Source organism: Balaenoptera musculus, chromosome 17, assembly GCF_009873245.2.
Source record: "Balaenoptera musculus isolate JJ_BM4_2016_0621 chromosome 17, mBalMus1.pri.v3, whole genome shotgun sequence".
In the NCBI taxonomy this organism is placed as follows: domain Eukaryota; kingdom Metazoa; phylum Chordata; class Mammalia; order Artiodactyla; family Balaenopteridae; genus Balaenoptera; species Balaenoptera musculus.
Genome location: NC_045801.1, coordinates 60,237,215 through 60,260,803, shown reverse-complemented (window position 1 = coordinate 60,260,803; position 23,589 = coordinate 60,237,215). Strand labels below are relative to the sequence as shown.

Below are 23,589 nucleotides of genomic sequence, written 5' to 3'. Positions count from 1 at the left end.
ACTTCTCTTTAAAAACATTTTAAATTTACAAGTTTGTTTCTGGGAGATAACGAATTAAATATATGCATTTTAATTTAAAATTGTGGTATTATGTTTCTTCCTACAATTCCCACTGTAAACACTCAGTACATGGCAAATGTAATATGAATTAGGCAAAAATATTAAAGGATGTCAATAACTTGGCACTGAAATAACCATTTAAACTATAACCAAATTTCAGTTCTGTGTGCTTGGCGGTTCTTCACTGAACAACTCTGCAGAGTGGCACAGAATAAGAAAATGTTACCAGCATGTTATTAGAGTTTCGGTACAGGGAATATCATACTATGTCCAAATGTTTTCTCTAGTATATCACAACCTGTTTCTCCAATATCAGTTATTATACCCATTTTGGGTCTGTAATAAATTATATTTTGAAAATGCACTGTTTTAATATTAGGATCCATCAACAATGAAATATAGAGAAAGTAAGGAAATGAAGTTCAAGATTTCATTGAATTTTTCTCTAGAGCCACAAAAATTGGCTCTCTGTCCTACTTGCTTAATATTACAATTGCTGTTTTAAGAAACCTTTCCAATTCTCTAGGATTTTATGCATGCCAAGGATAATTTAAACACACACTGAGAGCCTAAAAATGTTAAAATGTTAGATCAATATGAAAGCTGTTTACTTAGTGAATTGTGTTTATGTGAGGTGGACTTAAGGGTAGATTTTAGAATTCATACAAGATTTCCTCAATACGACACATTAACTTCATTATTAAATGGATTTCTCTTTCTACCTTTTCCAACTTCAACAGACAAATGCGTGTTCTGAAATTTAGAAATCAACGATGAGATAAGTGATTGAGGGGTTTATATGATCAATGATAAAATACTGTACAATTATTTGTCAAAGTTTTCACAGCGGAATTATAATTATAATGGAGAAATAACACGTTGTGTTTCTCAAAAACATTGTGTGCTTTTAAAATAAAAAAAGAAGAATGCAGTTTCTATCTATTTTATGTTAATTAACAAGATGTTCTAAAATATTAGTGAAAGTCCTGTCTTCTTCCATCTGCCTACTTGGGAGTTTCTTAAGGAAAAGGAGGAAATACAAAGGCTGGGTAGGCCCAAGAGGGACACACAGATTTCCCAGTTACCCATTTCCTAGTCTTCTCTGTTTCTTCTCTAGAGAATCAAGATCTAGAACACACATTACACACAGAACACATTTTAGGAAAGAACAAGGCAAAGGCAGTTTCAGGTAAAGTTTAGGTCATTTCCAAAGCAATTAGCATGGCTGAAAGTGATGTTGAGCTTTTGTAGAATCCAACACTTAGCAGACAGTAAAAGTGAAAAGTGCCACAGTTTCTTGTATCCTTTTGGAACTCCAGAACAGAATGTTTCATTAATTTTGTTCAAGCAAGTGATGGAACTGGTGAAGAAAAGCCCCACACCTTTGTGCAAACCCCTTAAATTTGGTTCTGAGGCTACTGTGATTTGGTTTCATGGAATACTGGGGCACAAGGCGTCTTTAGTTTACACTACCTAGGGCTTTGATTACTTTAGCTTGAAAGTCTCTTCCAAAGCCCTTCCCATCCTACTTGCATCCCTCCTCCTTCTTCTCCTTCTCCCCTCCTCCTCCTCCTCTTCCTCCTCCAGACCTACGAGGGGACACAGGGTAGGGGTATGAACCGGGTGGTGCACATCTGTGTAGCCAGACCGTGGGGGCTGACAGCTGCTGGTCCACTCCCAGACTGTGTACCTGAGCGTAGAGGCCACTCTGCTCTTCTGCCCAGCCCACTCCAGCCTGCAGTGTTGCTGCTGTCACACCAGCCGGTGATTTGATAGGCTTGTCGGGTTGCCATGGTGTTGACTTCTTGCCTCTGAGGAGCTGCCCAATGACTGGAGGTCTGGGATTAAAGCGGGAAGAGGCAGCGGCCGCAGCGAATTTCAGCGGCAGCTGCAGCAGCAAGAAACAAGAAGCGAGAGGACGAGGTCCTTAGACTGAGCTCCGCTCGCAGCCAGGGCTGCCGGGGAGGGAAGGAGAGGAAAGGGGGGAAGTTTGGAAGGATGACCACTCGAAGCCAGAAGATGCAAGTGAGGAGTTTGAGACCCGCTCAGGAATAACTCATAAGCAATCTGCACGCGCTGAGAGGGAAAATCGTCCAGAATTCGTTATTATTCACATAAGATATTACCCGGGCGGGGGGTGGGACTGGGGTGTTAAAAGGGACTTAAGTGGGTGATATACTGCCTCCCCAAACCCCCTCCCTTCATTTGGGCAATGAAGTAATTTGACAAATAAAGAGGGGCTATACTGAGAACTTTAAATCTGGAGAGCTAACTTATTCCGAGAAGAGAAAGTGCAACTAGACGGCAACCGAGTAAATGAAAATAGTTGCCGGGGAGCACGGCCGGCGGGGGCGATGCGGGCTGGTGGGGGCGGGGAGGGGGAGGTGCGGAGAGTGCGTGGGACGCACAACCCCGGACCGGAACCGTAAACTAGGCAATGAAAGGGAAAGAAACCGCTTCTGTTATAAATTAGTAGGTAGGTGAAGGTTACGCAAAGAAGAAAAGGGAAAGTAAAGCTGTTAAAAGAATAGAATAAAACCCCTGGGAGTTGAACTCGCAATCCCCCCTCGCCCGCTCCCACCCCCGGCTCTCCAATCCAAGGGGAGGAGGAGGAGGAGAAAGAGAGTGCATTCTGGTGTGATGAGAACTCTCTGGAATGTCTGGAGGAGAGGATAGGAGCGCGAGGGTAAGAAGACCCGGGTGCTAAATAAATGGCGTGAGAGAGAAACGGGGGAGGGGCGGGGTAGGAAGGAAATATTCGGCGATTCACCGGAGGGCCTTGGAGATGCAGAAGAGTGAGATTCCAGTAGAAGGAAAAGAAGTGCAGAAGTTCAGACCTGTAGCGTAAAGGAAGGAGGGAACGACTAGAGTCAGTAAGAGAGAAGGCGGAAAAAGGTGTGTGCTGCTGAGGGAGGGCGTGGGAAGGCACCCGCTGTCACCTGGAGGGAGCGACTGCTAGGACCGAGGGCAGAAAGGGCAGAGAATTGTACGGACGCTGGCGGTGGCGCGAGCACCGCGGGGCAGCACCGGCGAGCTGGAACCAGGTGCCGTGCACCCGCGCCCCGGCTCGGGGCGACGCAGGGACTTTCCTGGCAAGAGGAAGAGCTGCTCGTTCACCCTGACGGAGTCACGATTCACCGCGAGTCCCAAACACACGCCTCACTAACTACTTTACAGCCTCTTTCATTGATTTTCTTTAACAAATAAACAGAATACCCGTTACAGCAACACTTCCTCTTGCTGCAGCTAGCTAGAATGCCAGAAGCTCTCTGATGGTTTCATTTCTCCGGATAGCAGTTTTTATATCTCTAAATAAATTGTTTTCCTTCACTTAAAGGATCAAATGTGTGATTCCATTCAGTTTTGGGGAGTCCAGTCCTCGCCCCCACCTCCTTCTATAATTTGGGAATCACCTTTTAGAATAAGTAGAAGACAGGTTCAGACACAAGTTTGCAGATCTGGTAGGGCTCACTGACATTTGCATATTAATTTTTGCTAATAAGAAGTAACTCAATTTGGAAGGAAAACGCCGGTAAAGAAATTGATTCCCTCGCAATTGCAGGGAAATTAACACTAGTCCGAGAGCCACACCTAAGCTACTCCCCTTGAGTTGTCTCTTAAAAATATTTCCTTTAAAAATAAAGTATTTATTTTAAAGTGGCCCCCCTTCAAGAGCGGTTCTGCTCGAGGTTCTTCCATACATGTCAAAGGGTTGTTGAATTATTCATTATTGTAATTACTATCATCATTGTCATTATCCTTTTCCATGTGGAAATAATTTTATTATCGTAATTTGATATCTGAAGAATTTCCTGTTAGTCGTTTGATAATCACTTTTTTCTGCTGAAAAGAAAAGTTTTGTTTATAAATGAGATAGGGAAAATGTTTTAAATGCTTTGATGTTTGCTATAGATTTCCGTTTATCTAATCGATCGGAATGCCAATAAAATCGATTAAAGGTTTAGTGTTTTACAAACAACCATTTTGTGCTTTTTGATTTTACGTTCAGAATGATTTGAATAAAACTAACGCTCTCCTTTAACATTCTCCCTTTAAAAAAACCCAAATCTTTATCGTTTTTTCTTTTATTATTAGAAATGGTCACTTAAAGTTCTAATAGGAAAATTTAAAATATATATATATATATATATATAAGCAATGGCCGCAATGGTTTAAATTCCATCCTCTTGTTGCTCAAGGTATTTAAATAAAGCCCTTTAAAATCTTGGTGAATTATATGCGATCATTCAGTGATTGCGGAATATTAAATTAAACTTAGATAAATCCGCATTGAAGGAGGCAGCACCCAATCCTGAATTTATTTCCCATTTTCTCTAACACCATCACTGCGCTCCTCTCTTTGCAATGACAATGTGCCAAATCTGGGCATTTTGAAAACATTTTCCATATGCTTTAACAGGGGACTGATAGACAAAGAAGAAAAGGAGATGATCTTTTTGCTCTGAGGTATATTTTCCTTAACCTTTTTCTGTTAGACTTTCACTGATAATTATTTTAAAGCAAAAGTTTGAAAATCATTTAATTCTTTTTTTTCTTTTTTGCTTTCACTTTTTTTTTTTTTTCCTATCTTGTAATTTATATTCCTTAAATGGAATTTTGGTGACAATATAATGTAAAGCTATCATTTCCGTACCTTGGCAAACAACGTTTGTTTCAAAATCTTTGATTCATTTAGCTTGCTAGCTGCCTTTTGTAATTAAAGATGGATTTAATTATACATTTTGTAACTTAGATCAGATGGACTGTTTGTTTGTTGTAGGATTTAATGGTACTTTTGTGTCTAATATTTAGGGATATTACATACAGAGGTGATGGCTTTTCTTCAACTATAAAGATCTGGACTTATTTTTTTATTTTTGTCTTGGAAATGTGGATGTTTGGATGATGTAATGTCCTGTTTTAAAATAATTCTATTAGTGGCTGGAGTTAATATATTGTCTCTACAGCATTTCATTGACTAAATATAGATGTTTTAGGTTTAAAAAGATCACAACTGTATCTTCTATTCAATGAAATCAGTTATTCTTTATTTTGTTTTTCCTCACTTGTCTATCTTTTCCCATCTGCATCGCTGTCTCTTAGAGCTCTTCCCCAGACGGAATGTAAAATTTTCTTTGGATACTCTTGCTGGAAATATCTCCTTGTATTGTGAGAAGGGTGTGCTTGTGACCCTGGATGGAGTGAGTGTGCATGTGTATGGGGTGGGGGGCAGTGGTGGTCCTCATTAATTTGCATAAGAGCTGTAGAAGTGCTTGTGAAGTTAGTGAAGTGCTATTGTTTGGGAAGAGACCTGCCTGATTTTGTTTATAAACACTGGGCTGGTTGCCTAGGGGGAAAGAAGGTCACAGCACTGTCTGAGCCCTGACCTCTGAAAGGCCAGAGGGCGTCTGACTTTTTCTGTCTTTCCTTTCTTCCTCCCTTAATTCTTCCCTCCTCAGACCCTCTATACCTCAGACCCTCTATAACTCCTCTCCCCTCCCCATTCCTTACCTTACCTGTGTCTAACTGTACATAATGACCCCCTACACACACGCACACACACACACGCACACACACACACACACACACACCACCGGGTCAGAACCTCCAGGGGGGGGAAAAGGTAAAACCGATTTACTTCGAAGTTAAAGCAAAAACTGGGCTTCAGTCTAGAAAGGTAGAAATATGTATGGGGATATGGAAGTACAGAGATAGAACCCGGGATCAGGAGGGGGTCATTTTTATGTTGGAAAAAAAAAAAAAAAAAGGAGACTACAGAGGAGAGAAGAACCAGGTTGGGGGAGGGGAGGGAATAAGAGAAAGACGGATTTCACTGCCCACAAACACGTACATACACACTCAAAATACCTTTCGTCTTTGAATGTCATTTCATCTAGTTCACTCTCACCATCAAAGAGAGTGTCCATTCTGGATGTTAGGTCATATTTTAATTCTCCCCCCTCCCTTTTTTAATTCTCAAGAAAATATACTTTTTTTCATAGTAATGAGAAGTGGCTCTCCCACACTATTTCTTGAATTATTTCACTAGAAATATAATGCTTGTGACACTTCCCCCAATAAGCCCTGCACTTTCCGATTCACTGTCAACTTCATCGTCTCCCCCTTACATACATACATACCCCCCTCACACACACACACACACACACACACACAATAACAGACCTTGGTATCAGGTTTAAGTGTGTTTTGGAAAGGAGTTGCTGAGTTAAACAAAAATGTTAGTTAACAGACTGCCTTTGTTAAATAGCCCCCGGGAGGAGAAGACCCAACAAAAAGAGGGAAAGAGGAGGGGGGCTAAGGATCTGAAAGTGACATAAAGGGTTCCTAACGCTGAAATCACTTGTAATACCTCGTTTCAAACTGAGCTCATCTATAGACCCCGGAAGCGCGGTCAAAAGACTGGGAACCTTTTCCCCTTGGGCTGGGGCTAGTCTTGAGCTGGAGGGAAGCGGGGGAGAGGGAGGTGGGGTATTTATTAGTGACTCAGCGAGGGCAGGGCGGGAGAAGGGGGGAACATCCAGCTCAAGACTCATTAAACCGATTGTAAAGCCCTCAGTGTCCGCCGCAGAGATTTGGGAAATAAAATACGCCGAGGAAAAGTCTGGGAGTGGAAATTACCTTTTGTCTCAATGTTAATTACTCCTTGCTTCCAGCACTCAACACCTAACCACCTGGTAGCCCTTTCTGGTCCTTCCCCAACTCGACGCCGGGTGTCAGGATCCGAGTGCTCTGCAGTGGGCTTGGCTCGGCGGGGCAGCCCTGGAAAGTGCAGAAGAGGGTCTAGGGAAAGTTCTGGGTGCGGCGGGGAAACCTCTGCTCGTTTCACTTTGAAATTAAAAGTAGCCAAACGTTCCGCGAAGGCGGCGGTGGGTTCGTGCAGAGTTTAGGGACAGCGGCATGGGGGGCGGGGGTGTTGTGTGGGGTCAAAGGTTGACGGCGAGGAGTCCGCAGAGACCTGAGAGGAGCAGCTGGGTTTCCTGAAGCCAGGGGCCGAGGAGGAGGGCGCCAGGGGCCGCGGGGCAGCAGCGCAGCCGGGTCGAGCCGGGCGGATCGCGCCCGCGCCCCGGAGCAGCCCGCGGGCTGGGCTCGAGCTCGCTCCCCCTCGCCGCGCCCCTGCCCGCGGCGCCGCGCTCCGCGTCTCCGGGCCCACCCCTCGCAGACCTGCGGCCGCTGGTCCCAGCTCCCCGTCGCGCGCTGACGCGCTCCAAGGCCGAGCCCTGGAGGAAACTCTTGACTCTGTGCTAGTTCCTCTCTGCCCCTTCCCCTCAGCCCATTAACCCTCGACCCTCATCGCAGCTTCTCTTCTTAGGAAGGAGGTGAAAGAGGACGAGGAAGAGATGATTCAAAAGAAAACACACACACATACACACACACAAACGCTAGAAGAGGAATACTCGCTTGCAGAAGGGATTGCAAAAGTGGGCCCCCCTCTTACAAATCCTCCTTCCTTTTGTTTTCTTACTTAGAATTCGATAACTCTCCTCCCCAACACACACACACACACACACACACACACACACACACACACACTACTACAGCTGTATTTTTCAGGAAAGAGGGGATGAGGGCATAGAGGAGAAATAGCCACAAAATTTTTAAAATGGTTTTCCTGATTTGACGTTTGGTGTTTTGACATCAATGACATTAATATTATTGATGATGTTTCAGGGAGAAAAAAGGCAAGAGAAATAAAGGAAAACTTGAAAACGAAATGATCATCATTTCCCTATTCTTCAGTGCCAGAAATAGACCCCTTTCTTCACCTGAGCCTGAAACAGACTTATTGTTCTCAGGTGTTTCCTTCATCATACGCATTTACCAGTCTGAAATCGCAGGAAATGGTTTTTCCATCAGTGAGCTTGTACGTGGAGCCCTCTCCCGCAAAGGGCTTGATCTTTTCTGATGTGAACCTGAAAGTTTCCCTGCCTTCATTTCCCCTCACCCTCTTCCCCCTACACGCACCTCAAATTGTTTCTTAAAGCCAGAATTTTTGCTCTCTGGGGTGTCTTTCGGTAAACAGTAACGCTACATAAACGCCTTCTTCACTTGCAAGTTGCAGAGAATTTAAATTTTACCCTCGTGGGCATGTATATTTCTTAAGGCACATGGATAAACCCCACTGAGGTGCAATCAGACACCACTAGCACACCGGTGATAGAGTTGCTGTGTGTAAAGGTGGGGCTGTAAAGAAAGTAACTCAAAAATTTTAGGAAGCTGTCCACTTTGGTCAGATTTCTTCCCAAACAAGTTTGAAATGGAATGAAGTCTTTGGAGAAGTAGATAATTTTCTTTCTGTTAATGTTTAGTAGTCCTGGTTTCTAATACACTAGTACATGGACTGACTCTAGATTCTTATGGTGGTGATTTGCTTTTTTCTCTTAATAAAGACCATATCTAGGGTTTATTCTCCACTCCAAGCCTCTGCACTTTCATTGTAACCTTAGCCAGCTGCTGTAGGCAACCAGCTTTCCTGATCAGGGCCTAGGTCTGCTCTTTTGAGGACTATGCTTTTATCCTCCCAGGTGTTTTGTTTGGTTTTTAATTCCATTTGCATCAGTCTTAGGATTTTCCAAATGTTTCCTGATAACGCAAGGTTTCAGGCCCAGAAGTGGTGTGTGTGTTTGCAGGCTCTGTTGTTCCTAGTGCTTGTGCAGTAAACCTTTCTGTTGGTATTTGGTAGATTTGGTGCTTAAGGCCTAAGACAAGGTTTTGAAGCAGATAGTGGCCATCCAGAACTTCAAAGGCCTGTCAACTCAAAAGCAGCTGACGCCTCACCTGTCCAGGGAGCTGGACATTGCAAGTATTTCCTGTTTTTAGCTTGTTTGATTTGTTACTCTCACCTTCTCTCTAGAATTCCTATTTTTGAAACATTGCATAGGTGGTGTCTACTTGTGACCTGCAGTGTAGCAGTGTATCAAGATGCTATCGTTGAGTAGCAATGGAGATATATATATATATATATATATATATATACACACACACACACATACATACATAAACATATATATAGTCCATATTCAGTATAGTCCATATTCAGTAGGGGGTATTTAAAAGTATGTCTATTCCTAGTTTTAGTTAATTATCTTTTAATGAAAGTGTCACTCATATTCACATCTGTAATATTGGAAAGAGATAATTAGATTTTCAAATGAGAATCAGCCACCTTAAATTTTGCACCAGAAAATACCAAGTATATTTCATTCTAATGAGATCTGTAGTGGGGTTTTAAAATTCATCATAATGTGCTTCAAGAAAGATAATTCAACACACTCGCAAGATGAAAGGTTTTCTTCCTAAGTCTTCTTAAAGCTATTACACTGAACTTATGCAATTCTGATAAAATATTCAAAAATATTACATAAGGGCTAGAACCGTACCCTCACTATCACCCTCGCAACCATCCCTTATTCTCATGTTAAAGTTTACTTTGACTAAACTAACCGCTTCCATCTTCCACGCCCTGGGTTTTCTTTCCTGCGTGTACAAACGAAAGATACGTGTTCACATTGAGTGCCTGCAGATCCAGAGTGCAATCCCTCCTCTGACATAGGTTGGGCAGAGCAGTATTTGCACACAGCCAGGCACCCTTTATTTACATACATCTGCATATTTGCTCAGGACCCCGCATTTCGCCGTTAAAGTGCTTTCCTGTACGTAGCAGAATAAACTAAGCAGAGAAAACCTTTTCATTGCCCTCACTCCTCTTTCTGCTTAAAGCTCCCTAGTAAACAAATCTCTGGTCCGATAATAATTACTTTGCCTCATTAAAATAAAAACAAATTTTTTTTTCGAGTGGTTAAAGGGCACGTTTTGGGCGGTATTATGTTTTATATTCTCCCCCTCCTTGCCGAGTGTGTGTGTGTGTGTGTGTGTGTGTGTCTGATGAAGTTTGGGAGTCGCGCGCGCAGGGGCGCGTGGGGTGCGAGCCCCGGAGGTCCCCATCCCCTGCCCTCTCCGTGGTCGCCGCGTCCCGGGCTCCCGCCGCAGCGCTCCGAGCTTCGGAAGCCGCGAGGCTCCCGGGCTGCTCCGAGTCCGGGCTGCGCGTCATTTGCAGTCTGGGGAATGTTGATCACCTCACTAATTACACCTCTCTCTCCCCCCTCTCCCTCTCCCTCTCCCTCGCTCTCCTCTCTCATTCCCAGAGTGCATATCGGGAATAGACACACAAAGACATGCGCACTCAACTTAATCAGCCATTTTTTTAAACAGGGCTAAAACGATAATAATTAGCAGAATAAAGACATATCGGATTTTCATTTCCTTTCCTCCTTTTCCCAACCCCTTCACAACCAAACAGCGAGACCGCGGTCGGCACATGCTTTAACTCCTCCCGGACCCCCGAGGACCGCTCCATGCCCCCCACTTTCTGCTCCAGCGTTTTGATTTTCACCCAATAAAGTTCGAGGATTATTTTTTTAATTTTTTTAATTTTTTTTATTTTTTAATGAACCCTCTCGTTTTACTTGGATGTGATCAGCTGTAAGTAAAATAAAAGCAAAACAAAAAAGAGGCGAAGATCGAGTAGGAACTGCAGGGGAAATGGAAAGTAAGTTTTTTCTTTAACTTTTATTGAGTAGTTTGTGTTAAATTTAGGTCGAGTATCGATTATCTTTCCAGCCTGATCTTGCACAATCTTTGATATTTCACTCCCTCTCTCTCCCTCTCCGCCTCTCTCCCTCTCTGCCCCTGGCTCGCTCGCTCCCGCTCGCTCTCGCACACATCCCCTCAGCCCGACCATCTCTTCCGCTCTGCCCCCCCTTTTCTATCTCTTTCCCCCTTTTTTGGCTCCAGGATTTGCTCCGCCGAGGGAGGAAGGGGGCACTGAAGGACCTGATTTTCCACTTTCTTTGGGGGGTGTGTGTGTGTGTGTGTGTGTGCGTTTTTCGGGATTTAACTTTTGGATTAAGTGGCGGATCATCCACGTTTGGCCGAGCAGTTTTCTCTCCTTTTGCCTGTCTTTTCGGGTTCTGTCTCCACTGCGAGCCCGGGGCTTTCTCGAGGCGCGGGGAAGCTGTCAGCTCCGCGGCGGCGCGGACACTGCCAGGGGACCCCGGTCGCCCCGCGCCCCCGCACCCCGGTCGGGATGACCCTTCCTTCGCACCCATCCTCCGAAAGTTTGGACGTTGGTCGGTGGGACTCGGAGCCCCTCTCTCCCTCTTCTCTCCCTGCTCCCCTCCCCTCCCATTCAGCCTCGGTTTTCTCCTCCTCTCACCACCCCTCTTCCCTCGCTCAAGTTCTACGAAGGGCGCTTAGCGCGCCGGAGCGGCGGAGGCCCGCGGCTCCGTGCGCGGTGGGCAAGGGGTTCCGAGAGGCTGGGGCTGCAGGTAGACGCCCGCCCGCCGGGGAGGGAGGAGGCGCGGGCGGCGCGGACCCGGGCGCCGGCGAACGCCAGACAGGTCCGTTAGTAGGCGGGATCGCCGGGCCTCGGGGCCAGGGACCCGGGAGGCGGCCGCAGCTCTCTCCGGGCGCTTTCGCTGCCGGGTGTGTCTTAGACCGGAGGAGAGCTGCCCGCGGCTCGGGGTCAAGAATCTTTTCCTTTCCTTTTGGCGAAGGGCAAGGTGTGTGTCTGTGTGTGTGTGTGTGTGTGTGTGTGTGTGTGTGTGTGTATTGGAGTGGGGGGGGGCTGTGGCCGGTTGTGAGAACTGATTTATTCCCCGGCACCCCCCAAAGGGGTTCCAGGTCTACAAACGAACTTCACCTTCTTCGCTTCTCCCGGCATCAAGTGCGCCTTCCGGCCGGGAGCAGCTAAGGGAAGAGGGGCTGGAATGCGTCGGGTCTCGCCTTCCTTCTACTTCTATCTCGTTCCTCCCTCCCCCCATTCTTTCTGCTCTTTTCTATCGGAAAAATAATAATAAAATTTCTCATGGAATTGTATAAAGTTTCTCTGCCGATGCCCAAGTTACAGAGGGCTCCCCACCCTGCCCCTCCCATCCCCAGTCCCGAAGACGGTGCACTGGTTTGTATTTCTTTTGTTACCTGTGATCCGGGCGGGGGGCTCCTTTCGGCCGCTCGGGTTGGGGTCCGGCCCAGAGACGAGGCTCCGGCGGGCGCCTTTGGCCGCGACTCCTCACTTCCGCGCGGTCCTGGTGAGGTCTTAGCTACCGTTCGGTGAGACACCCTCCTTGTAGGTACCAAAGGTTCAGATCGCGAACACGGACCCCCCCCCCACCCCGACCCCTACACACACATACACACTCACACTCAACACACTCACAGACACACACGGCCTCCCTACTCCCCCCCACCGCCAGCCCCCACCTTGCCTTTCCCCTCCCCCGTTCCAAAAAAAGCACACACACACAGCAACAACAACCCCCCCAGACCAAACAAAAACCCAAAGACAAGTTCACTGGCGGAAGATGGTGGATTGACACTGACTCAGACAGAGGCAGGTTCACCAGGAAATCTGGCGGTCCCGATTTCTGACAGTTGCATTTCCTCTCCTTGAGTCCTCCCCCCCCCCCTTTTTTTTTATTAACTCTGTTCCATGTTTAATCAAGGATCATGTAGATGGCAAAAGGAGAGACAGAGAGAGAGGAGAGAGAGAGGAAGAGAGAGGAGAGAGAGACAAGAGACAGAAGGAAGGCTTTTTTTTTTTTTTTTTTTTTTATTGTGTTCTCCTGGATTTTCAGTGGCTTGATCCCTATAAACGTGGAGTGGTTAAAGCTCATATGTAGTATTATATTTTTAGTTGGGTGGATGGATGGAAGAGTCAGGGAGAGGCTGCGGCTGCCGCTGCCGTTTCGGATGTTGCTTAGATTAAGGCTGAGACTTGGCTGCGATTGGGACGCGACAGTGACACGGGCATCGATCGCTTCCATTGAGAGCAATGCAAAAACACAGCCCGGGTATGTAACACTCTCGGTGCCATCAACACTTGTTTTACTTTATATTTACTGGCAAAACTGACAGAGCAAGCTCAGACTTTCTCTCTTTCTTTCTTTTTTCCCCTCTTTTTTCTAACTGAAGAATAAAAACAGTTGTGTCTAGAAGTTGTTGGAAAGGATGGTTTAAATACAACAGAAAGGAGAGATTGGGATTATTTCACAGTCTCTGTGACTGATTGTGCTTTAGAGTTTTTCTTCTCCACGGAGGAGCATATTAAAGAAAACGAAGGTTTTCTTTTTTCCTTCCTCTTCTTAAAAAAAAAAAAAATCCTTAAGGGAATATTTGATAGTTTTCAACGTTTGCGGTTTCAATCAGCAGGAAGGCACACAAAAATAAAAGATAGCTAGCCAGCTGTTTTAACCTCTTGCACCTGGCTTCAGTGTGGGGCTCATAAGGTTCATACAGCTATTTAAAAAAAAAAAAAAAAACTGTTCTAATATTTATGGCATAAACTGGGGAGAGAGTATCACTGTGTATTTATTCAGTAGCTGGTTGCTTTTGGATTTTAAAAAGTAAACTCATATTTGTTTTCATTTTTATGAAGATAGAGTCAATGAAATATGGGGGGAATATCATAAATCTGAAAAGTGAGATGTACCTAAGGAACAAAGAAAGGTCAGGTAAACCAGCTGTGTAAGTCAAAGCAATAGCACCCAATTGTGGGGTAGGCAGGGAGAGTGGGCTCTGGGTCTAGGAAGTGAAAGTTGCCACTTAAAGTTAAAAATGAAGGAAACACGCTCAGCTTTATTGTAATCTTTTGCAGTTTTTAGCAGTTGAGCTCAGATCTGCCCATTAATTTTGAGCTAGTTGGATTATTTTAAAAGATGCTGTCCCAGCAAAGGAAAACATAAAGGAGGCTGAGAAAATCGCTGTTTAATATTGCAGAATTTACTGCTTCCATTCTGACCATGAGCCTAAATTTACACAATGAAATTTGATTATCTCTAATAACAATATTAGATCCTGCACTGGATGGATGAGAATTGAGGTGGTTTTGTTGATTGCAAGGGTTTAATGTTGCATTTCAGAATCTGATGTGGTTTGGCCTCCCTTCCATTAACTGGAAAACCCCTGAGGTTTTACAATTATTTCTTAAAGATAATACATTTAAGATTGCATTGGTAGGCTGAAGAAAAGTCATAAAGGCAAGAAGGGAAGCCCTTAATAACTCTTGAGATTCAGACATGTTCAGCAGTTAGATTGGCTCTGACTTCACCAAGGGTCGACAATGTGTCATTTCCACGAAGCCAAATTGCCCTCTGCCTATATGATATTAATGTGCAAATCAATATTTCAGGGATTAAATTTCCCTTCTTCATTTTTTATGGTTTCTACCTCAATAAGTCTCAAGTCTATTAAAAGAGGCTGGATGATTTAAAATCTTTCACTGCAGAATGGCTTGTCGTCGTAGTCTTGTTTCACAGACCATTTTAGGATTTTTGTTATAAAGACCAAGGGCATCCTAAAGAAGTTGTGAGGCAATGTAGAGCCAGGCTCCACAGCATAAAGCCCTTGTTCGATTAAGAGCTGAGAGGTGTTGGAAATATATATGTTTATGTAATATAGAGAGATATACACACACATACATTCTGCTGCTTTAAAAATATTATGTTAATCACCTATTGATTTATTTCAAAATCAATTGAAGTTCCTTTCTTATTAGTGATTTGTTCAGCATTCTTGAAGACTGTGTTCATTTTCTTAAAGAGTATGCATGGATTAGCTTGGTGTGAAAGTATTTGGAAGGGATTTTCATCAGGCACTATTTTTCCCAAGAAATATTTCTAGTAACCATTGTAATAACCAAGTATTGGCATTTGCGTTGTTGTCATGGCTCTCATTGCATTTTGGGGCTGAGTGATTTAGCTGATATCTGTTCATAGAGGCCTTCTTCCATTCGCTTAACATTTATTTCTAACACTTAGTAGACGCAACGTTTCTTTAACCCTCTTGGAGAAACACAATGGTAAAAGAAAATATGTGATTTGATGGGAAATAACACAAAGCAGAAATTTGGGAGGTCAAAATAAAAGATTGTGACTTTATCACATAATCTTGGGAAGGCCTACTGTCTATCATTTGGTGGTGTTTTATAGTCTAAAACCATCTGGACCAAGTTCCGCGCAGCTGCACGAATTTCATATGTGATAGAACATTTTTTCCATTCAGTGTGAAATGTTCCTTCCTAAAACACGTACACCAGACTCGCTTAATTTAGTCTGTTAAAAGAAATGCACATGAAAAAGGACAAAAGGCTCTTTAATCTCTGCAAGCTGTTTGTTTTTCTTCAAGATTCCTGTCTGTTTGGGTTTGAAAAGTCATGTTTATTGAGGAGATGATTCTGAGGTGTGACATTAAAATAATATATGATTTTTGGACTGGTGGCCACACTCCTGCTTCATTTGCAGAACTACTTTTTATGCCTGTCAAAACACAGAGTTAATTTATCCTTATTTACAATTAATCTCAATAAAATTAATCTTAACTATGCTTTATTCAGTGGCTTAAAATATCTAATTATATTCAATTAACTGCTGTCATAGTAATTAACATTGCTTAATTGCCTCCGCATATATTTATGTAAAGCTCATTAGGTGCTGCTGGTTCCTTTTTCCTTTTCTACTTGCTGTTTTTGCTGTTGTCAAATCATTTTCATCTCCCAACGTTCGACAATGTCAGTGACAGCAAACTCTTCCTTAACATTTTTCTTGAAATGAGTGTTATTACTTACCTATGAGAAGATACTAGTTATGAGTCTTTAAAGATGAATCCACACCACCCCCCCCAATCCCTTTTCTCTTATCCCTGGTCCCTAGCACATTCACAAAATATTTTCTGTCATTGTTGCTAGAAATATGAGAAGCTAGGTTAAGCTTTGTATTTATAAATGAGGAGCCTTTCTGTGTCTGCCTAGGGGCTGTAACCACAGGCAGAGTTTCTTTTTTTTTTCCTCTCAGACCATTCTAAGGGTTAAAGACTTCGCCAAGGTTCAAACTGAAAAGCGCCCAGGGAAAGTGCATGTGAATATGTACAAGTTTCATGTAATTAGTGCTTAATTATATTAACATATGCAAATTGTCAACTTAGAAGCTTGTTGAGCTGGCAAAGATCAGCTAGGCACAATTGCTGTATTGTTCTGAAACAATAATGGATTTCAAGTTGGATTGTGGAAACACATAACTAGCTATCTAATTTAACTCATACCATGGTGAAATTTCATTAGTCTCCATGGAGACTGGTTTAATTGTGCTGACTAATGTTCTGGGCTGCAGAATGTCCTAAAAAGAAAGCGTTGTTTGCCTAATCCACCTTACAATGACACTTGTTTGTACATGTTTCCCTTGTGTGAGAATTTACATATGCAAATAAATAGTTTCTCTGCCCCATTTGTCATGGCTGTTCATTACCCATGAAGAGGACATTGTTACTAGGCTGTGACTGAGTCTCCCAAGATGGGATAGTGTCAACCAGTCCAGCTACATTCTTTCATAATTTGTTTCTGATTAATAGACCAGAGTGAGACTCCGCGTCTTTGGGCATCTGCAAAGGAAAGGTCAGTTGTGTCACAGAAAAAGAGTTTCTGCTGTAACTGAAGGACTTTTTCTTCCTATGATTCTTCTCCTTTTCCCGCTCATTGGTTCACATAATCATATTTAAAATAATGTATTCTTGTTCTAAGAATGCCTCGACTAATAATCTCTAGTTTCCTAAAGCAGAAAGATAGGAGAAGAAAGGAAATTCTGTTATTGGAATATTAATCCTGTTTTTGACAGAAAGGTAAACTGATATAATTGCTTTTCAGTTGAAGGAATGGGGGTTTATACAAGTGTGAAAGCATCGGAAAAGGATTAGCATTTTTTTGCATAATGAAAAGCTCTGTTGAATAGGGTTCTGAATGGCTGACTGAATGACCGAGATGAAAGGAAGATGAAAATGCAGCCTCCTCTTTCTTTATGCCTATGCTCTGCTCGCTCTAAAGTTATGTTTGTCCAAGACTTGAGAAAACAAGCAGGGGCTCAGATTTCAGCAACTTTATAAGATGCCCTGAGTTTTCATCATCACTGGGAAGTAATATGTATGACAATAGTGCAGCTAGAGGACGATAAACAGAGGTTTGTATATAGAAGAGTTTTCAGAAACATGCTAGGCTAGCCAAATATTGACTATTGGGTATCAAGAATTCCCAGCACTTTGCTGGCAAAAACAGTTATTTCAGAAGAGGCCAATAGTATGGTGTGGATATCTCATGTAGTTAATAATGGAATATACGGTGCTCCCTCCCCCATCCCCTACCCTATCGGCTATAAATAGTTGTCTCAGTTGGTAGAACACTTCACTTGGGAAAGAGTTGTGTATTCTGACTTTTTGGCAATGTTAAGTGTTTTAAGTGGCCTATCAGCTTTTCGGGCTAGGAGGGGCTGGTAGAAGAGGATACAGAGTTATTTTCTTAGGATTTAATTCATCTTCATGTTGCTTTGTAGGAGTGTTGTGTATTTCATTTAGAGATAAGTCTTTCTGAAAGTGTCTAAGTACTCTTGGAAACATTTGCAGTAGGGTTTTCCCTTGTCACTAGTTAGGGCTGTAACTGGTTATCAGTTGACGTGATCAGGGCTCTTAATGATGTTTCTTCAACCATAATTAGGGCAGTTAAAATACCATAAGTGTTAAGACACTTTCAAAGGTGGGAATTGGTTCTTTTGTACATATGTAAATCAAATACAGTGTGGATAATCATTTATATGTATACATTTTAAACAAGCTCTTTCCGGTTTGGGGTCACCACAAATGAGCCATTGAAGGCTACCCCAGAACAGGATTGAAAGGATCCGCCAGATATTAACCTAACTTGTTTTGTCACTAGATTGTAGAACTTCTATTTGCCTCATCACTTTAACTGTTCAGTTGCTATTCAGTACTGTTAAGATGGTTACATGGAAACTTGCGTAATCAGAAGTGTTTTCACATAAATTAAAGTGTAAGGGTTGCCTCTTGAGTACAGAACATTGTAAGGGAAAAGTGTTTGATCTTTGTTATATAAAGTCACCAAAATTCTTTACTAGAGCCCTTTAGAAAAATTGTCAAGAAATTCTGGATTGTTTCAGAAACTTTTCTGGTTAACTTTATGGATATGCTTGCAAAAATCTTAAAAGAACAAAAAAATCCACATGGAGGCTATTCTTTTACATGCAGCAGGGCTTATTAAGGTATTTCCATAAGAAAAATGTGTTAATTTAAAAATTAAATTCATTTATATTTTAAGACATTGTTAACCAAGCACCATGTGTTGTAACTGGCAGCTTTCCAGCCACCATGGAAGTGGATCCCACATGGGTTAATAGTAGCTTATGTGATGTCTGCATTCTTAGGAAATGGGCAAAAGCCCAGGGTATTCTGATATCAAGATTTTTAGGAATCAGACAGAAAGCAGAATATATGTTTATATGTGAACAGATGGACACATGTGAGAACTAAAAGTGCACAATTTCTCTTGGCACTTGTTTTAGTTATCCCTGATGATATAACCAAGATCTTAGTGCACTCACAGTCTTTGATGGCTAAGGACAAAATGGTCTTTTAATGAGGGCTCAATGGCATTATTTTCTTGTATATGGATTGTTCCCCCTGTGATCTTGCTGGATTTGATGTTCTGTTAATTCCCTAGTTTCAGAGGTTCACAAGTAGCCCTGAAAGTTTGATACGGTTTCACGTTTGACATACAATCCTCAGTCCAGGAATGGCCGCTCCCCACTCCCCTATTCTTTTCAAGGTTTGTGAGTGAACTAAAATATTTGCCATTTTGAGGCACTTTTGAATGTACGCACACAACCTAAAAATGGCTTGACACTAAAGTCGTATTTGGCAAGCAGCTTGTCTCTGGTATAATTAGCCACTTTAACATTCTAGAGATTGAAAAAATAAACAAATACAATTTAAGAATTTGGGCAGCTTGACTTAGTTAATGTGTCATAATGCCCTGATGGTCCAAGGCAAGTCCTGAGTAGGTGTTTTAGTCATTCAGGTCAGGGGTTCACACACTAGCATCATATATTTAGATGATTGATCATTTCTAATGTTTGCTTGTCCTGGGGAGACGACAGTGCACAGTTGATAATTTTTGAATGGTACACATTATAGCACGTACCTCTAGGACAAAGTTTATAGGTTCCATTGTGTTCTAGCTGTAAAAACAGAAAGCGTTCTGCAGGCATTTACTCAGATCTAAATCATTTTAACCAGGGAAAATCGACTTTTGGGTTAAAATATGCATTTTATAACTGTCCATAAAATTCTTTTCCTTCACTGTAAAGAAGAAAGGAAATCCATAGCTTTAACAATGTTAAAATACAAAAACATATGAGCTGGTGTATGCCACCTGGTTGTACTGTTAATAACAAAACAAAACTTTCTAAGAGGGAAGTTTATAAAGAATCTTAAAATTTGCCTGATTGGAAGAATAAATTGAAGAAGCCCAATCATATCCTAAAGTACCTTTATTAAACCTGAAAGGCTTTACTAATGTAGATTTTCTAAAATATAGTTCGTAGTACTTTTCCCCCATACATTTAGGAATAAAGCAATTCATACTTAAAATTTCCTGAGCCCACTAATGAATGGAGAGTGAGTCATATCCTTTGGTTTAATAGATACAAGCTAGGAGTGTGTATGCAGACACACACACACACCCCTACCCTTTTTCCATGTTAATGTCTCTTTCCTCTTCAGATGTGTTTATAGGGGTAGCCTGTGCGGTGTTCCTCTGTAGACTGAATTTCTTTCATTTTCTAAAAAGTGGCCAAAACGATCGCAACAGAAAAGAGCAGGTAGGGTGGTAAGACAACTGGAAACTATCAAAGGGCTAAATCCTAGAAACTTCCTTATAGTTCTTCAGTTCAACCAGCTCATTTTAAAATATGGCACACTGAATTCTGGAGAAGTCAACGTTGAGTCAGCCAGCAAGGTAGGAACATGTCAGGACAAGAAGTCAGCTGTCCCAGCTCTAGGACCAATGGTCACTCAACTATATTGGCTGCTCAGAAAAGGGTTTGTTCTGTGAATGAATACAAATGTGGTAGAAATGGGGAAGAGAAGAAAAGGAAAATGTGCAAAGGTAATCCAACAGTGATGTTGTCTCCTCTGAGAGAGTGAGTTCCCTGTTACTGAAAGGAGACCAGTAGACTCTGGATGGCCTATTACCATTGTGACTGGAAGCGTGTTTTTGTGTTAAGTAAGAGGTTAGACTAGGTACTTTGAATGGTCAAGATGAGTCTACGATTCATGAAAGTACTAATGATCTCAGTGACTTAAAATGTATTCTTAATAACGATGAACACAGTGTGAAGAAGAAAGAGGTTTCTATTTTGTGGAGGGAAAGTAAAGACAAAGCTGTGGTGTTTTAGAGGCAGCATAGTGTAGAGAAAGAATGACCCTTAGTTTAAAACCAGACATTCTTTTGATTCTGTTTACTTTGGATTCCTTTTTCCTTTTAAATGAGTTTGTTTAACTTAAGTCTTAGATATTTGAAAATCTACTCCAATTTTTGACAACTCAATGACCAATAGAAATCTTATTAGATCTATAAGACACTTGGGTTAAATTCTTGTTATAGATGACCTTATCAAAGTTATTTAATCTTTTTGAGCTTCAGATTCCTCGTTTGTATCTCAGAGTTGCTGTAGAGCTTACCTAAGGCTAAACTGTTGTGAACATATTAAAATAAGTGAATGTGGACAGGGCCCGATATCCTTCGTTCCCCTTTTCTTTATTGTCAATAGCTGGTTTTGATATAATGCTCTACTGAAGAGTACTTGATAAAGCAAATCTACATAGACCTTTTGAATAGAGATGCCCCTCTCCCTGACAAGGGAGGGAGATAGGAATTAGTCAAGGGGGATGCCTAAGAGGTAGGACCAAAGGGTAGTCTCCTTCTCATGTTTTCTCATTGACGGATACCTAGATGACATCTAGCTGGATACGCCTCCACCTCATTATTTGCTACTCCATCATCACAAGTTGCTTCAGTTTTGAGGGGTTTCTAGATGATTTTAATGCATTTCTGGGATCTTTTTATAAGAAGCAAGTTAGAACAGAAACAGTTTTAAAATAATCCAGACCTTAGTCTATCCATAGGAACTCAAGATTCCAGACTGTCCATTATATACAATAATAGAAGAGACCACAAAGCTTATTTCAGCATTGAAGCTGATCCTACCTGTTTGAAAGCCTTTGAATTAGAGGTTTTCCCCAAACTGGATTAGATGTCATAGCAATACCTTTTTATATACTTGATGTTATGATATTTTGATATGCCATGAAAGAAGAATAAATACTGTTTACATGGCACCCTGCTGACCAAAATTTATACCAACCTAGAGAAAAGATCCAGTTATTAATAACCCAGTAATATTATAGAACCCTTAAATTTTCTTGTGGGAATTTTATAGCCAAGTTATGAGTCTCCTCTTGGCTTATCTCATGGAGGATATCACAGTCCTTTATCTTTCCATAGGAATGCATTATTCAGAGGAGGACGACCCAGGTTCAAAGGTGATAAGATTCACGATAAGGGTTAATAAATTTATAAACACAATTTTTCGATCCTCTAAACTAAAATCTATTTCTCTTATGGTTTTTCTTTTTGATTTTTAAATTCATAATAATTTCCCATTGTGTTACATGTAAGATACACACTTAAAATTATTCTTTATATTTTTATGGAAAATATAAGTGTATTTTGGATAGTAATTTCCCAGATTTGAGTTTGATTTTTGCTTGACATTTATAATATATATTTAGTTCACAATCTTTGCTCAAGTTTTTCTTAAAAATAAAAGTGTGTGCCTTGCCTACGTTCTGGTCATTTATAAGTGGCCCTGGACTTAACCGTTCATTTGAAGCACATTTATTTAAGGCTAAGCATTTATTGAATACTGATAGGGTAGGATACATTTCATTGGAAGAAAATAATTAGCATCTTAGCATTTTTCACGATGCTTGTTTAAGTTTCTCCTCAAATAAATTTCAGTCTCCATGAGGGTAGCACCCATGTCTGTTTAATCCCTGTATTCACAGTGATGGACAATATTGGCAAATCCTTGGTAAATATTCTCAATAAATACATGAATACATGAAAAAATATGATTGTTAATTACAAACATAAATAGAACACTTCAGTTTACTATACTACTGGAATCTGCCTCTCCTCTTGAAATCTGGGTATTGAAAAAAAATGCGACCTTAAAAACATCTGGGTCTGTCTTGGAAGATTCCATAGGGAAAACTATCTTCCAGCACAATCTAAATGGGTTTTTGTATTAGAACCATAGCTTGTTGCAGTCGGAAGGGATATAGCACAATCCCCTGGTTTAACCCATAAGGAAACTGAAGCTCAGAGAAATTTCCGGGAAATATCACACAACTACAGGGCACAGCCAATGAGAATCGTGTGTGTGTATGTGTGTGTGTGTGTGTGTGTGTATGTGTGTGTGTGTCTCCGTCAGCAAATCATTTAACATTTTTCAGCTTAGTTGGTTGAGCTCCTCCCATATCCAAAGATTCTATAATATTAATATGAGAATAATTTCTGTTATGCTGGAGATTTTTTCATTTGTGGAATTTTTCCAAGCAAAGGACGATTTTCAGTTGGTACAATTTCTATGATGACCGTAGAGCCAGCTGACTGCTTTGGGATTGTAAAGCTAAACTGCTCGAGATAGAACAAGAATTGCCTGAAAGGTGAAAACTTGCAGGAAAAATGGGGCGGGCCACTTAGTTCTTGAAATGAAACAGGGTGCAGATTAGGAATCATTGTGGTTTGCCAGAAGTTGCTGGTCATAGAAGCCTGTTTAAGTGCTCACTGTCAACAAGGAAGTCATGGGCAGCACTTAAAGTGGCTCACCTCTGATTTATTCATAAACCTCACACGAGCACTTGGCTTTGTTCTTGCTCTAGTAAGGGGGACTGATGCCAATAAGCACAGGAATAAAGAGCTCCTTGCATGGTCCAGTAGTGAATAGCACTTTACCTCAAAGCCTGACCTCCTTTCCCGAGGTCTGTTATGCTACAGTCGACTCTGATTGGCTGAGCGTTCTCAGATGAATTGACAGAAGAGGTTATAACAGTTATCTACTCTGTAAACTCCATAGTATAACAAGAACTGTGTAACTGGAACTTGGGTTCTAACTTAACCTAAAGGTTGCGGCATTCATGCTAAATGGAAAAGTTTCCCTTTCCCCTCTTTTTAAAGCTTGAAGAGTTTCACATTTAATAATGGTCAGAAAAAGATTGCTCCTTTCTAATTGAAGAAGACAATGACCTCGGAGGGAAATGGGTTTTGACAATCCCTTTTTCCATTAAAATGAATTTAGAGAGATTTAGTAACGTAGGGAATTAAGGGTTCGAGAGTAAAATCCGTCCTACACGGGGGTGGGGGTGGGGGTGTGTAGAAACAAAGAAATGGGCTTGCAGATTGATTAGCCGTGTTTATCTGAGAAGCTTTATTTGTGCCACTTCACAGATTATGCTCTGCTCCAGCCGCCCCTCTGGAGGGGAAGGGGCCTTTAAGAGACAGTCAGATGGCTGGTTTGCTGGGGCAGAGGTTGAGTCGAGTTACTTAAATCCCCA

The 23,589-nt window shown here is 41.9% G+C and overlaps 1 protein-coding gene and 1 long non-coding RNA gene across 4 annotated transcripts in view; one reads left to right on the top strand and one right to left on the bottom strand.

Annotated features, from left to right (window-relative positions):
• Positions 1-12,229, bottom strand: part of LOC118883564 — a 31,351-nt gene extending 19,122 nt beyond the window's left edge. Inside the window, exons 1-3 of the long non-coding RNA XR_005017045.1 lie at positions 12,058-12,229; positions 6,700-6,840; positions 1,751-1,948 (exon numbers count right to left, since the gene is read on the bottom strand). This is a non-coding gene — a long non-coding RNA (uncharacterized LOC118883564). The remainder of the gene's footprint in view (positions 1-1,750; positions 1,949-6,699; positions 6,841-12,057) is intronic.
• The window catches only part of ZFHX4 (zinc finger homeobox 4), a 177,487-nt gene continuing 164,231 nt past the window's right edge, over positions 10,334-23,589 (top strand). For 2 of the 3 annotated variants that reach the window (XM_036830529.1, XM_036830526.1), the window contains exon 1: positions 10,334-10,627. The gene's annotated coding sequence lies outside the window, so the exon portion shown is untranslated. Of the gene's footprint in view, positions 10,628-12,834; positions 12,930-23,589 lie in introns of those variants that run through there. The other variant, XM_036830527.1, reaches the window with a different exon arrangement.